The sequence below is a fragment of the Gobius niger genome (assembly GCF_951799975.1).
Source record: "Gobius niger genome assembly, chromosome: 6".
In the NCBI taxonomy this organism is placed as follows: Eukaryota; Metazoa; Chordata; class Actinopteri; order Gobiiformes; family Gobiidae; genus Gobius; species Gobius niger.
Genome location: NC_136857.1, coordinates 23,009,116 through 23,024,122, shown reverse-complemented (window position 1 = coordinate 23,024,122; position 15,007 = coordinate 23,009,116).

Here is a 15,007-nt window from a genome sequence, read left to right as displayed (position 1 = left end):
GCAAGGTGTGGCAGTCACGCTTTCCTCACTGCAGGACTTTTGTGTGTGAACTGTGTGCTGTTGGAATGTTCTCCATTTGTTCATATCAATCTAAGTAAGCATAGTTAGCAAATTATGTGAAATAGATATAAAATCATACTTTTTTTTTCATTTGATCAGCTTGCCATGCTGTTTTCTTTGGGACAATCTCTTGAATAACACGTGTCATGGTTCTGGATAAATGAGAAAAAATAAAGTTATCGTCGTGGTGCCCTGTGGGGGGTGCTCCGGGAGTATGGGGTCCGGGGCCCTCTGCTAAGGGCTGTCCGTTCCCTGTATGACCGCAGCAGGAGCTTGGTTCGCATTGCCGGTAGTAAGTCAGACCTGTTCCCGGCGCGTGTTGGTCTCCGCCAGGGCTGCCCTTTGTCACCGGTTCTGTTCATTACTTTTATGGACAGAATTTCTAGGCGCAGCCAGGGGCCGGAGGGTGTCCGGTTTGGGAGCCTCAGGATCTCATCTCTGCTGTTTGCGGATGATGTTGTTCTGATGGCTCCAACGAACCAGGACCTTCAGCACGCTCTGGGGCGATTTGCAGCCGAGTGTGTAGCGGCCGGGATGAGGATCAGCACCTCCAAATCCGAGGCCATGGTTCTCCACCGGAAAAAGGTGGCTTCCCCTCTTCAGGTCGGTGGGGAGTCCTTACCTCAAGTGGAGGAGTTCAAGTATCTCGGGGTCTTGTTCACGAGTGAGGGACGGATGGAGCGTGAGATCGACAGACGGATCGGTGCAGCGTCAGCAGTGATGCGGTCGCTGTATCATCTGTCGTGGTGAAGAGGGAGCTGAGTCGGGGGCAAAGCTCTCGATTTACCGATCGATCTACGTTCCCACCCTCACCTATTGTCATGAGATTTGGGTCATGACCGAAAGGACAAGATCGCGAATACAAGCGGCCGAAATGAGTTTCCTTCGCAGGGTGGCTGGGCGCACCCTCCGAGATCGGGTGAGGAGCTCAGTTACCCGGGAGGAGCTCGGAGTAGAGTCGCTGCTCCTTCACGTCGAAAGGAGCCAGCTGAGGTGGCTCGGGCATCTGTTCCGGATGCCTCCTGGTCTCCTCCCGCGGGAGGTGTTCCAGGCATGTCCTAGTGGGACAAGGCCTCGTGGAAGACCCAGGACACGCTGGTGGGACTATGTCTCCGAGCTGGCCTGGTGTCGCCTCGGGGTCCCCCCAGAACAGCTGGAGGAGGTGTGCGTGGATCGGGAAGTCTGGGCATCTCTGCTGGGACTGCTGCCCCCGCGACCCGGCCCCGGATAAAGCGGAAGAAAATGGATGGATGGATGGAAGAAAAAGTCAATTTCTGTTTCCTTTGTGTAAACCAATTAGTAATTATTGAATGACCATCCCGCACATGCTCAGTAGACCCCTGTCCTGTATTTGAATATGAATGTTGATGGTTAAATGATGGATCACAGTCAGAGGAATGTGCAGAAGAAGAAGAAACAGCTGTTTCACTTGTCATCTGCGAAGACACCAGTCCAAAGCGACTGGATGTTCACATGTGACAGATATGAAAATGTGCTGTCTGGAGTTCACATGTGCATCAGGGAGGGATAAACTGATAAAGCAGCACAGGTTCACTGAAATTACTCATAAAGCAAGTGACATTTTGGCGCTTTTTCAAATGTTAATCAGCAGGTTGCACTGATCTAGAACATATACATAAACTGCATTGCTCTCAAAGGCAAACTGCATAACCTTTTGGACGATACAGTAACATGCTCGTAATGACCAGGTTGATACAGAACATGCTATTTTTGCAGAGGGTAATCACAGAATGGACTTGGATGAGGACCTTAAAGGAATAGGCCATCGTTCTTCCATACTGAGATATGTTCTTACCTGAGCTTAGACGCGTTGATATGTACCTGTCTGGTCTTTGTGCGTGCCCGTGGAAGAGTGTAGTCGCTTCTAACTTCACCCCGTTTTGGAGCCTTGGGAATGCATTGGGAGAGGCTAAATCCTAACTACATCTTTGGTCGTTTTGCGTGACTGAGGGCACATACAAAGACCAGACAGGTACGCATCAACTCGTCTAAGCTCAGGTAAGAACATATGTCAGTATGTAAAAACGGTGGCCTATTCCTTTACCCTATTTAAATCACATATTTGGCTGCCTTTAGTCGACATCTCCATGGAGACGAGCTGGAGATGTCCCACTCCCAGTTGAGGAAAGCATGGTTGTTTTTTGTTCATTTAGAAAAATAACTTTATTTATATAGCCCCTTTCACAGACATTCACTCCATACTCTGTGTTCAGTTTCCCCTGGAGGAGACTGAACACGTCTGCGCCAACGGTCCATCTGACCACCACCATGCATTCACGCAGATACATCATTCATCCGGGCCTATTGTACATGTTTTTAGTGGTAGGGAAAACCAGAGGACCCTGAGGAAACCTACGCAGACACGGGGAGAACATGCAAACTCCACATAGAAAGGCCCCATCCAGGTGGAACCCGAACCTTCGAGCTGTGAAGCACGAGTACCGTGCCGCCTGCATATGGAAAGACAGGAATTTAGAAGGTATTTTTCAAGAATATTAATATCTGTAATAAAATAAATGCTGGCATTTTATGCTATACAGTGAAGTGTTACAAGGTGTAGCTTTAACTTGAAGTATCGGGTAGTTTCCATAATGCCTGTTGAGGATTCTTATGTGGGGCAGAACTGTTTTGTAGAAAAAGATATTTTCAGAGATCGGTCTACATTTGAAGAATAAAAAATAATGCAAATGTATTTTTAAAAATCCACTTCTTTGCTGGACTGTATCCATGGGCTAATATCCATCAATTGTGCTACATTCACACTCACAAAAACACTCATCCTGTCGCCGGGGGACTTTATTGCACATGATTTCAGTCAGGGGATCACAGAACTTCACAGGTCGCAAGAAAACACTGTTCAGTTTGTCCATTCCATGAACAGAATGAAGTGCATTGGTTCACCTTTTTGTATACAGCACAACAAGATCCAAAAATGTGTTTCGAGCGACATTTGAACGGATAAACTAGATGCAATAACATTATCATCATTCTTGTGTATTTGTAAGTGCACTGAAAAATAACCGGTCCCATAGCTTTAACCTTGAGCGGGACGCCTCCGCGCAGAAGTATACATTTATATCACTCACATGTCGCTCCCACATCTAACTATGACAAACATATCAGTACTCCGGCTCAGCCCAGACCCCTGCGGGAGGACAGATGTGGGGACATTGTGGTGATGGATGAACAGTGCGAGGGGTTGTTAGGAATAGATTGTAGCTGACGGAGCATCCGCAGTTTGTCCTTGGAATTTCACATTAGGGCGGGAAAAAAAACTGGGATGGATTTCTGTGTCTGCCAGTAATGTGAGAGGAATACCAAGGAAAAACTGTAGTCGGCACACACATTTCATTACAGACAGAAATCATAAGAAACTGGGCTGGTGGAGATATGATCCTCTGCAGTGGGAATGGCACATATGATAAAACAGGAAATACAAGCTTTCACTTTTAACCTCTTAACCCCCACCTGAACGGACCACATTTTCCAACTTGTGGCATAAAAGCGACAAAAATTAGATGAAAACATGGGGGAGAAAAAACAAAGAATAACAGTAAAGTGTCAAAAATGTGACATTTGATGAAAAAAGTGACAAAAATGCTCCAAAAGAGTAACAAAAAAGTGGCAACAAAGTGAAAAAAATGAAAAGAAATGTCAAAAAAGGAACAACGCAACAAAAATGCAAGGGAAAACTTTAAATCAGTTTGGTAGGTCTTAGCTTTCAAATGAGGCGTTACACTGGCCTATAGACCCTTTAATTGTTTGTAAACATTCGGGGCTTAGCTGGAGACAGGAAGTTAGATTCCTATCTATTTCCATTGGAGCTGTTGTCATGGTAACGATAAACAAATGTTTAACTGTTTTTGGAAATATCAGATAAACCTTATTTTATCATCTCAAATGTCATTCTTCTTGGTCTTGCACCTTAAGCCACAACAAGTCCACATTTTTTAGTTGTAGTTTTACACTTATAGTCGCTAGTTTTAGTTTAATCTTATTTCTCTTGATCACTTCCTGCCTCCAGATGATGTCACTCATGATGTCGGCAGTTAAAGGGTCGGGAATGTGACGTCATATCGCTAAGCATTATGGGATTAGCAGCAATTGTAAATTCATGGAGATTTTAAAAGTTAAAATACTGGAGTTATTGTTCACATTAAAACACTTGGAGACCACAGTGTGTTAGATGTATTTACCAGCAGTAACTCTGCAGCTAACGGAGTTGTTCCACGGCTTTTTTCTCCACTTTTTATACTGTTTTTAGCTAATGTTAGTCTATGGAAATGTATGCTAACAGCTGCAAAGATGGCGGATCTCCATGGTAACTGTGGACTTTCCCGAACTCTAAGTTTTCATTTGGGTAAAGCAGGAAATGCACTTGGTTAAGAGGTTAATTCATGGCATGCTGGCAAATCCACAGTGCCGTGAAGAACTCACTTTCATACCCTTATTCATTGATCTTTCTCAACTTTACCCAAAAAAGCTGTATTGAGGAAAGGACTGCTCAGAGCAGGTCCAGAGAGGAATTTCTGGACCGGAACATTTGGGGGACAGATTTGTGTTTCTATCTATTGTGTAACAAAGTCCACGGAATACACAGATTGGAGCGCTTCAGCTGCAGAGGAAAGACCATGGTGTGTTGTGTTGTGTTGGGACTCTTTCTTTGCATCGACTCCAGTGTTGTGAAGAGCTTCCAGCACTTTATCAGAACAAATAAGATTTAAATTAAGCCTAAACCTGAAATTAACCAAGGCTAACACGAGAAGTAAACCAGCACTAAACCCCTTTGGTATTTAACTTCTTTCTGTCCGTGCGTTTTCTCGCCGCTCGCTCTCGTCTCCTGTCGTCTAAACGTCTTTGAGGGAAGGTCTCCGACGGCGTTTTGGAGACAGACAGAGGATTATAAAGCTCTCCAGTTTGCCTTAATCCTGGTTTGAGCGTGTCTCTAATCTGTGTGAGGACTGACAGAGCAGATCCTTCAGAACCAGAGCTGAAATTCTCTCCCTAATGCAAACTGTATGGATTCAGGACTCAAGAGAATGTGGCGCAGGCAAGTTCTCCCCACACCAGTGATGATGGTGGCATTTGACTCAGAATTTCAGATAGAACTATGACTGCTTTATACAGAATGAACCACGTTTTGATGCTCTTTCAAATACTACCATCAGATTTGATCTAAGTCTACAATTCTATAATATCTAAATGCTTTGCTTAATGACTGCAGTACAACAAAAAAGTACACAAAGAATTTCTCTATAACAACAATTTTTACTTGAACCGTTTTGCATTTTGACGGTGGTCCAGGGGCCACACCTGCGGAGTAGACGGCCGTGTTCTGCCGTGGTGGAGGAATATAAAGGAACAGAGGAAAACTCCAGCGGCTGATGGAGAGAGGACAAAGAGCATCTGTCATGAACATCATTATAACGACTCCAACGCAGAAGAGAGTGGAGACAGACACCGAACAGGTCCATGCAAAAATCATTTTAAGTGACCCACTGGGAGAAAAAGTACTGCTACTGAGGGATGTGTTTTGGAATTTAAAGAACTGCATCTACAGGAGCTGATAAAAAAGTTGCACAAAAGCAAGACATTTCCATTTTGAAGGCAATACTTAACCCCTTAACTTCTTAACCGAGCGCATTTTCTCCAGTTCAGCTTTACCCAAATCTAAAAGCTTCTTGACTGGAGTTTACAGCCTATTAGGCCAGTGTAACGCCTCATTTGAAGTCTAAGACCTGCAAACCTGTTTGTGACTTTATTGTTGCATTGTCACATTTGTCACATTTTTTGCGTTTTAGATAACATGGCTAACGCCATGCAGCTGTGTGCGCTCGAATCATTTCGAACTGCACAGCAGCCTGGGGACCATGGCCCAAATTTTCACATGGATTTGGGAACCAATCACAGAGCGAGGAGGGACGAAGACGATGACGAGCTATTCGATATACAGAAGCTTGTAGTTTATTTACGGATTAAAAAAAAGTTTATTTACGGATCAAACATGACAGCAACAGACGCAACACTATTTTTTGATCAAGCTTTAGACCTTGTTCTAAATAGTTTAGCTCGAAAGTTTACAGCGGGTACGTCATACGTAATCGGATACGATGATACGATTGGCTGTGGCTACGTGCAGACACATATGATGGACATTCATAGCGCCCCGTAAACCATACCTCTCCTACGAGAAAATGAATATGTGATCCCCAGACTAAATATCACTTGTGATTCTAGTCCGGCGTTAGCCAGGCTACGTTTTAGACGCTTTTTTGTCAATCTTTTGTCGCTTCTCTGTCACTTTTTTGTGACTCTTTTTTGTGCTTTAAAGGGACTATACGGCGTTTAAAAACGTTACAATTATGTATTTTCCTCCCCCTACATGTTCCAGCAGTGTCCTATGGTGTAGAATGAGCTCAGACCTGTTCACCACAACAGCCTCTAAAATCCTGCACTGTCACTCAAAAAGGTGTTTCTCCAGGTTCAAAGTGCCGTCATGCACGAGTTTAATGTAGAAGCTGCAGTTACACGTATGACCTGAGGTGGCAGTAGTGAGTATAAAATGGCCCACTTGCATATAGCCCCTTTAAAGATGAAGGATCCACACTACTATTAGCTCCGAGCTTTTTAATATAGATCACCAAGTAGTGACGAGCACCAAGCCCTTCTTCAGACAAGGTTTGTCTGAATTGCATTGTATATATATTGTATTGTGCACAATATTAGTGGACGTGCGTTCCTTTACCCACAAACTCTTTTTTTTGCTTTGCCATCAGTTTTTAATCTTGTTTTTGCCACTTGTTTATTGTGTTTCGGTCGCTCTTTTGTTGCTTTTTCCCTTTATTTGTTGTATTTTCATCCTCATTTCAGTTGCTGTTTTGGCACTTTGTTAAAGAGGCTTTTAGATTTGGGTAAAGCTGGAAACTGGAGAAAATGTGCTCAGTTCAGGCGAGGGTTAAGAGGTTTTGTTGCTTTTTTGACACTTTTTTTTTTCCAAGAAGATTTTACATTTGGGTAAAGTCAAACTGGAGAAAATGTGCTTGTTTAAGTCGTGGGTTAAAGGGTTAAACAAACCTACTAGTAACACATGCCAAATCATAATACTGTGCTGTTAACGGTGTAATTATGATCCGTCATGTCAGTGTTTTGGCACGGGGAGGTTGTATAAATATTGTCTGACACAGTGAACAGGTTTCTCTGGCTCACGTTCAGTTTCCGAGCTTTGAAGGTTGGAGCCAAACTCCCGTCAAACTGCCGGGACCTCACTCAGTCCTGATTCATGCCCAAACCACACGTGTTTAGATTTTAAAATACAATTAAAGAATGTGGATCATAAAAGACTCGGGAACGGTCAAATTCCTGTCAATGGGCTTTGTCTGTTCTGCCTTGGGATTAACACGCTCCCGCGGGCCATCATTTTTTCATTTTTCCACCCATCACCTGTTCGTTCCCACCGCGCTCTTATCTCTTATCTGTGTTTGGTGTTGTTCAAAAACCACAGATGCTGCTGCTGCTTCCTGTCAGCAATTGCCCTTGACGTAAAGAGTTTCCGATCGCCGTTCTCACAGTGTTGGCCTCAGATAGCATCAAGGTGAGAGGGAAGTGGCTCCGCCCGCATCCATCCACTATCAGGTGCATACAGCTAAATACACATATCTAGAGTCAGGCACAGAAACCACAGAAATGACTTCATGACAATGTGTTTTGAGGAAAGAAAACAGCTTTGCACTCAAGTAAATCCCTGGATTTTCTTCCCCCCTTTTTTTCATTTTAGAGACAGTCGGGTGTGGAAAGCGGAAGCATTACAGATGATAATGTCTGAGTGGTGGAAAGTAGAACCATGAGGGCGGAAAACAAGCCGTGAACAGTTACACGAAGAGGCTGTGGGTGGCTGCAGGATCAGAAACAGAGTGAGGCAGAAGCTAAGATTCTCAGGGCCAGGTTTGATTCCAGCACCATGAAGTGTGTTCTTCTCTGATTGTACATAATACCTGCTAGTTCCCAGTTTTAGCAGTTCAAGGCTAACCCTGACAGGCCCATGCAGTTTTTCCTGGACAACTTTTACAAACAATTTTCCTTTTCCCAACTGTGGACAATATTCACTAAATGGCTCTAATCGTGCAACATTGACTTGTGTTAAACCTTTACTTGGAGTGTTGTTTTCATTTAGGTATACGTGTACAATTAACCTGCACATTTACTCCATCCTACTCTTACACACTTTAAACATCAGCCCACTGAAGCACACAAGGAAAATAAAAAAAAAGGTGTGCCACCAGGGTTAAGTGACTATAGAGTAGATTTACTCTGTGCCATCTCATTTGTCCACAGTGGATTAATGGTCCTCCTTCAGGACCGGCATCTGACCCACGGCCCTTTATCAACACCATGGAAATGGAAAATGTTAATCCCACTGTTCCCTTTGACCTGGACGAATTGCATTTCTCTGAGTAGAGTATTGCCAAGAGGGTTACAGATACAGAAGGCATCATGTCATACAAGGGGGCGTGGCCTCACCGAGGGGGAAGGAAGTATGTTTTGGGAAGACAATTTTTTTACTCTTTTTAGCCGTTTTATGGTGGACTATTCCGGAGGTTTGCGAGTTGTGCCCGCCCCTTCACTCGTATTAGTTTATATAGGTCTGGAGACGTCACAATAAAGTCAGTTACTACATGAAAACAGATCTGTTTTTAGGCCGCGCAGAGAAATGGTGCAGTGTTGACTTGTTGGTGCAAATTGACATTGGGCATTTTACACAAATCAATCTACTAAACATGAACATGAAAATGAACCAAATCTACTGGAAGTGTCAATACGATCTGTGACAAAAAGAGGCACAAATGGGCGCGGCAGAATAAGGTGAATAAACGTATTTATCACATACAAATAAAGTCAAGTCAAAATTGGGTCCATATGGATGTTTTTCAAAGCAGATTGTCCAGTGGAAGCGAATAACGTTAGCATGTAGCATGATGCTAACATGGAGCATTGTGTTAGCATTGTCCATTTTTAAAGTGCAACTCAACGGGCATGGCAGAGCCTTTCCCCACCCACAAACTAAAGTCAAAAATTGCTGAGAAAGGGGTGGTCTCGGAGGCTTTGGGGGAGACGAGGGGGGTGAGTGTGTGGGCGGGGTCTGCTCTGTTGACAGTCTCAGACCAAGCCCCTAGATCTGACAGGACTGACAGACTGCCGGTGTCACGACTGTGCGCAAGGTTGATTTTTTCGTAGGAGAGTTGGTACATTCTCATGGCTTGTGATTGCTTGATGTAGCAACTAGTGATGCGCGGGTCAGGGTTTTTTTCAACCCGCGGGTCCCACATTTGGAGCAGGTTCTAACCCGACCCAGCCCGCCCCGCAACGTTGTTCTATTTTTACAACCCGCCCCGCCCCGCACCCGCAACCATTAAATATTACTCGTTACAAAAATGATCCGTATGAACAGCACCGGCGTGTCATCGCGCGCTCTCGCTTTCTCTCTCCCTCCGAAGAGCGCTGGGCAAGAGGGAGAGAGGAAGAGAGCAGAGACAGGCCTAACACGAAGTCACACAGTCACACATACGGTGGAAAACAGGAGACATGAGCTCCACAAAAGCGTTCTCTGGATCACAAGCTGCAAAACGCTGCTTGTTTTATGAAAATCCGACGTATATTTACGCCAAAAACCTGCTGTAAAGACGACGGTGGAACCCGAAACCCGCGCATCACTAGTAGCAACTATCCTACGAAAAAAAAAAAAAGATCGCCGCTGGTAGACTCCTCGCTGTCAGTGACTGCGAACAGAGAGAGAGCATCGCACAGTAGCTTTTCTAAGGGATTTATTCCTCTACACCACCTCAGCCGAAGTGTGAGCATCGCAGGGGCGCCATCTACTGGTTTGACTGCGCGACGCGTGTCCTGGTTGCTACGTGACGGAGGCGGAGGCGTGTGTGGGCGGGGCCACAGAGGCACAAAGGCAGAACCAGGGCAGAACTGATGACGTTTTGTGGACGCCGTGGACACACTCTCCTCCAACCGCAAAATATCAAATGTAGTTGCTGCGTGAAACCAGTAGGGGGCGCGAACCATGCGGTTTTAGACACTAAAGTGAGATTTTGAACAAGTTTGCCCCAAATGTCAACATATTGACTGGGACATGTAGCTAACTCTATTCAACAACCATGTAGACCGTTTATCAGCAAAAAAAAGTGGATTTGGTGTTTAGTTACTCTTTAAGTATTAACGGGCTGTGGAGCCGCCATGGGACCTCTTTGTGCCTTTTAGTAGAAAACTACGTATATCCACAATTCAGCATTAGTTAGATGTAGTTTGAGTAATTTAGACTTTTCCTCTTCTTTGCTTCCCCCCTGACTGCATCAAACATAATTCCACAGATGCCGGCAGTATTGCTAATGTTGCCTCATTGTATTTTGTCTATAATATGTCTAGCTTCAAAAATATGGTCCTACAGTGTAATGTCATGATGTGGTATTATAACACTTGTGTGCATGTTTTTAAGCCCATACACCTTAACCAGACTCTTTCAACTTATTTCTGTGATTGAATTGCCTACACCAAACATCAGTGTTTTTAGCAGTAGAGACATAATGTTACAAAGCAACAAGACGCTAACTTCCTCATTTGTAACAACTAGTTCCTGTCTGTGTTTTATTCCTATGAAGAGTTTTGTCAGGTTGAAATAAATATATCTTTAAACAGTAAGTGGCAGAAAACATACAGCGTTTGGATAATTATGGAGGAGACTTTAGTGTTTATAACTGTAGATGGTTAAGCCTTGAAGCTAAAGGCTAGTGTTAATTAATGCTAACAAAGGTTAAAATAGTATCACTATCAAAAATTTTTTTTTATGAAACATGTACTCCCGGCTTGACATTTATTTAAGTTTTTTCTGTAGCCTTATTTTATTTGCAATTTGTGTTAAAATGACGACAGGAAGTGATCTTCAGCCTACACTGGCCAACAGGAAGAACAGGGTAGGGTGACGTCATCACTTATCAAACTATTTCAGTCCTCGGTCAGCCGCAGGACAGAGTTTAGACTTGGTATGCTTCTGATATAGATCTTTAGGTCCTTATTTATTTACGAGAGCAACAAAAATTCCACATTTAAATTGCGGCCACTGCATTTTCTTGTAGGTATCCAGTCCACATAACGTCTCTGTCGCACATCCATCTCCACAGAGGCACATTTACGACCATAAACATCTCAGATTTCACTTAAGAATTCACCTGTAGCTCGGTTTTTCACTGCCTCTCGCCAGATTGGTCAAAATGAATGACTTTGAGCCTCGGGCAGGATACATCTGTCAAATGTCGAACTCATTTGTCTATCATCTGTGTTAAAGAATTGTTGGAAACCACAGCTGGAGCTAGTAAATGTGTCTGAAAATAGAATAAATCATAAAAATATATATGGCTAAATATGACAGGAGGAAGACAGATTGGATTTGTTACAAGACAATTCAGTCCTGAGTCAAATTCCTAACGTGACATGCAACTTACATTCCTCATCTGCAAAGAAAATGATCAGATAGAATGAAGAACGGCAAAGTTTACATATATACAGTAAGAAGCCTGAGTGCTGCATTTGGTCCTCGGGCCATACTTAGGACACCCCTGACCTACAGTGAGCTGGGGGAATCAGGACATGGGACAACTATAAGTCGTACACTACACAAATCTGGCCTTCATGGACAAGTGGAAGAAGAAAGCCATTATTGAAAGGAGGCCATAAGAAATCCTGTTTGAAGTTTGCTAGAAGTCATATGGAGGACACAGCTCCATGTGGACGAAGGAGCTTTGGTCAGATGAAAAATGTAACTTTTGGCCCAAATGCAAAACGTTGTGTATGGAGCAAACCTGACACTGCTCATCGTCCTGAGTGCACCATCCCCAGTGTCAAATATACGGGGGGTAACATCATGATGTGGGGCTGCTTTTCCTCAGCGGGGACTGGGGAGATTGTAAGAATCGTTGGGAACATGGATGGAGCCAAATACAGGGACATTTTGGAGGAAAACCTGCTGGAGTCACAAGAGAACTGAGGCTGGGGCGGAGATTCACCTTCAGCAGGACAATGACCCAAAGCACAAAGCTAAATCTACAATGGAATGGTTTAGAAAAAATAAATAATAATAATAATATATATTATATATAATATAATTATAATTATTATATATATATTCTAACACATATATAATATATATTATATATGTGTTAGAATGGCCCCTCAAAATCCTGACCTAAGTCCTATTGAAAATCTGTGGAAAGATCTGAAAACTGCTGTTCACAAACGCTCTCCTTCTAATGTGACAGAGCTTGAGTTGTTTTTTAAAGAGGAATTGGCTAAAATGTCAGTCTCTACATGTGCAAATCTTGTACAGTCATACCCCCGAAGACTTGCTGCTGTTATTACAGTAAAAGGGGGTCCCACAAAGTATTCATGCATGCTGTATGAATACTTATTCACGCCCCACTTTTCGGTTTTCTATTTTTTTTAAAAAATAGCAGAATCATGTATCATTTTGGTTTCACTTCACAGCTGTCTGTTACTTGTGTGTGAACGTTCAGTAAAAAAATCAAAATAAAATCTTTATGTTTAGGGTTGTAAACATGACAAAATGTGCAAAAGTTGTATGAATACTTTCGAGAGGCACTGTATTTAATGAATTGAAATCAACCTGCATGTTGAATACTGAATACTGTAAAGCTATTATTCAACACAGATGGCTCTGACAGAGAGAGGACTGTGACTTATATGAATGTGGATCTTTCAGTCAGAAATCACAGCAATCGCAAAACTTTAAACTGTCTACCCTCTGTTGACAGGTGAACACTCGACATTCTGTGCCACTTCTTTCCTTGAAGCAAAGGCCTTGTAATATTGGAACGAAGACCACCAAATTGGAAGGTGTTTCAAAAAAGGCGCCAGGTGGTTGAATGGCTTATGACTTGCGAATTGCAGTGTCAGCCTTGATGCTTCTCTCCGGTCAGTATCAATGGTGTGCTGCCTAAGGCCCTTATAGTTCCAGGGCTGGCAGATAAAACAAGTCTTGCTGAAGTTTGTACAAGCCTCACGGTGTTGACAGTAAAACAAAGTACAGCCATCACATGAGAAGACGACATGTTTAGGGTCCTGGGGATATTTGGGCCTGGAATTCCTTCCAAATAAGCTCAAAACAGAAGACACTAGAAATATGTGTATAACATTGACAAATTCAGAAATTACTGTGCCATATTCTGAACCATAATAACCAACCAATGTCCAATCTAATTAATTCTATTTAATTCATAGCACATAGACCACCTTCTCAGTTTGGAAAATCCAAAAACAAAACAAGAAATGCAGATGAGGCTAAAGTGAGGCCTAGTGCAATGGGCACGACTTTGCACTCTTGCTTACAGATGAGTGCAAAGAGAATGGAAACATATTTGAGAGTACAGCTGGAGTGTTTTTGACGGTGCTTTTGTTGGGGAGCACTGGCCCATGTCTGGAGCCTGCAGCTGTAAAGGGTGCTCTTCTCAGAGTGCGATGCTTCATGTTTTGTCTTTAATGTGGCAGCAGAGTATGAGAGATTTCATAAGATAGCACTATAAATAAAATTGAAAGACAAAGCCAGGGCAAGAGGAGATAATAGCCCCTCCAGATATGCCCATACTGGGGAAGCAGATATCTGAGCGAAAGGATGACTCCCAGGCGCAGTGTTTTTTCTTCAATTCGTTTTATTAAGATAAAATGCAATATAAAAGAGGACGAGATGTCACATATGAAACAGACGAGGGAATATTGTGGAGATCACTAGAAGTGCTTGACTCCATTGTGGTCAAACTGAGGCAAACAGGTGTTTAAACTCTGATTCGATGCACCAAGGACACACAGGTGATTGAGCAGAACGCCACAGTACAGTTAATGAGGTAGAAGCTATTACAACAGCTGCTGGCGACAAGACGAGATTGGATTCATGCGAAACAATCAGGGACCGAGCGAGGCAGAAAATATAGCCGTGCACCAGACAGTTACTTACACAGCTATAAATCTCCCCCAACACCTTTTATATGTGCGGTTTCCTTTGCAGGTTTCTCTTGTGTTTGTGCTGTCTACTGGCCCATCTTTACAGGAGTATGAGGTGCAACAAACATTTTCCCCCATTTTCAAGATTAGTGGTAATATAAATAGTATTACATACAAATAGTTGTTGATATGCTTTGGCTTTGAACGCTAATATTTCAGAAAAGTTACATGTTCCATCTCCGAGGCGCAGTCTTTGGCCTGAACTTTGTCCACTCAGCATCAGAGCTCTGTTTTCATCATTGGTCCGGGACGGCCTCCCGCTGAGGAGCGGAGCAGCACGACTCGGAGATGAGGGTAAAAGTTTGTGATGGTCCTTGTTTTGTCCTGACGCAGCGCTTTTACAGTGAGCCCGATCAAAGAGCGGAGAGAGTGATGAGGGCGGAATAAACATGAGCTGAGGCCGTGGATATAATGCACAAACACTCTGCACTGAGAGAGTACAGGATGAATTAAAAAGATGGCCGTTGACAGACATAAAATGGAATTATCCAAAAATGATTCGCACATTTCTCAATTTAGATTTTGCGTTTCGGAAACAAGTAAAAGTCCACATACAAAACCTCACAAATAACTAAAACCTGTTTGTGTATGGTAAGATGAGAGCATGTTTGTCACTATCCCTCTCAAGGACGTACTTACATGCCATCCTACTTTCCACCTTGTCCTTCCGTCTCCCAGTTTGGACGCTCACGTCTAAGGAAATACAGGAACCTGTGTTTCTACAACAGAGCAAACAGAGCACTGCTCTATCACAGTCTGGTGACTTTACAGAACTATGCCCTGAGCCATGGACTTTTTACGAAGACTGTGGTGAAACATCTGGCCAACGACGATCGTTGTGACCACTAGTGATGAG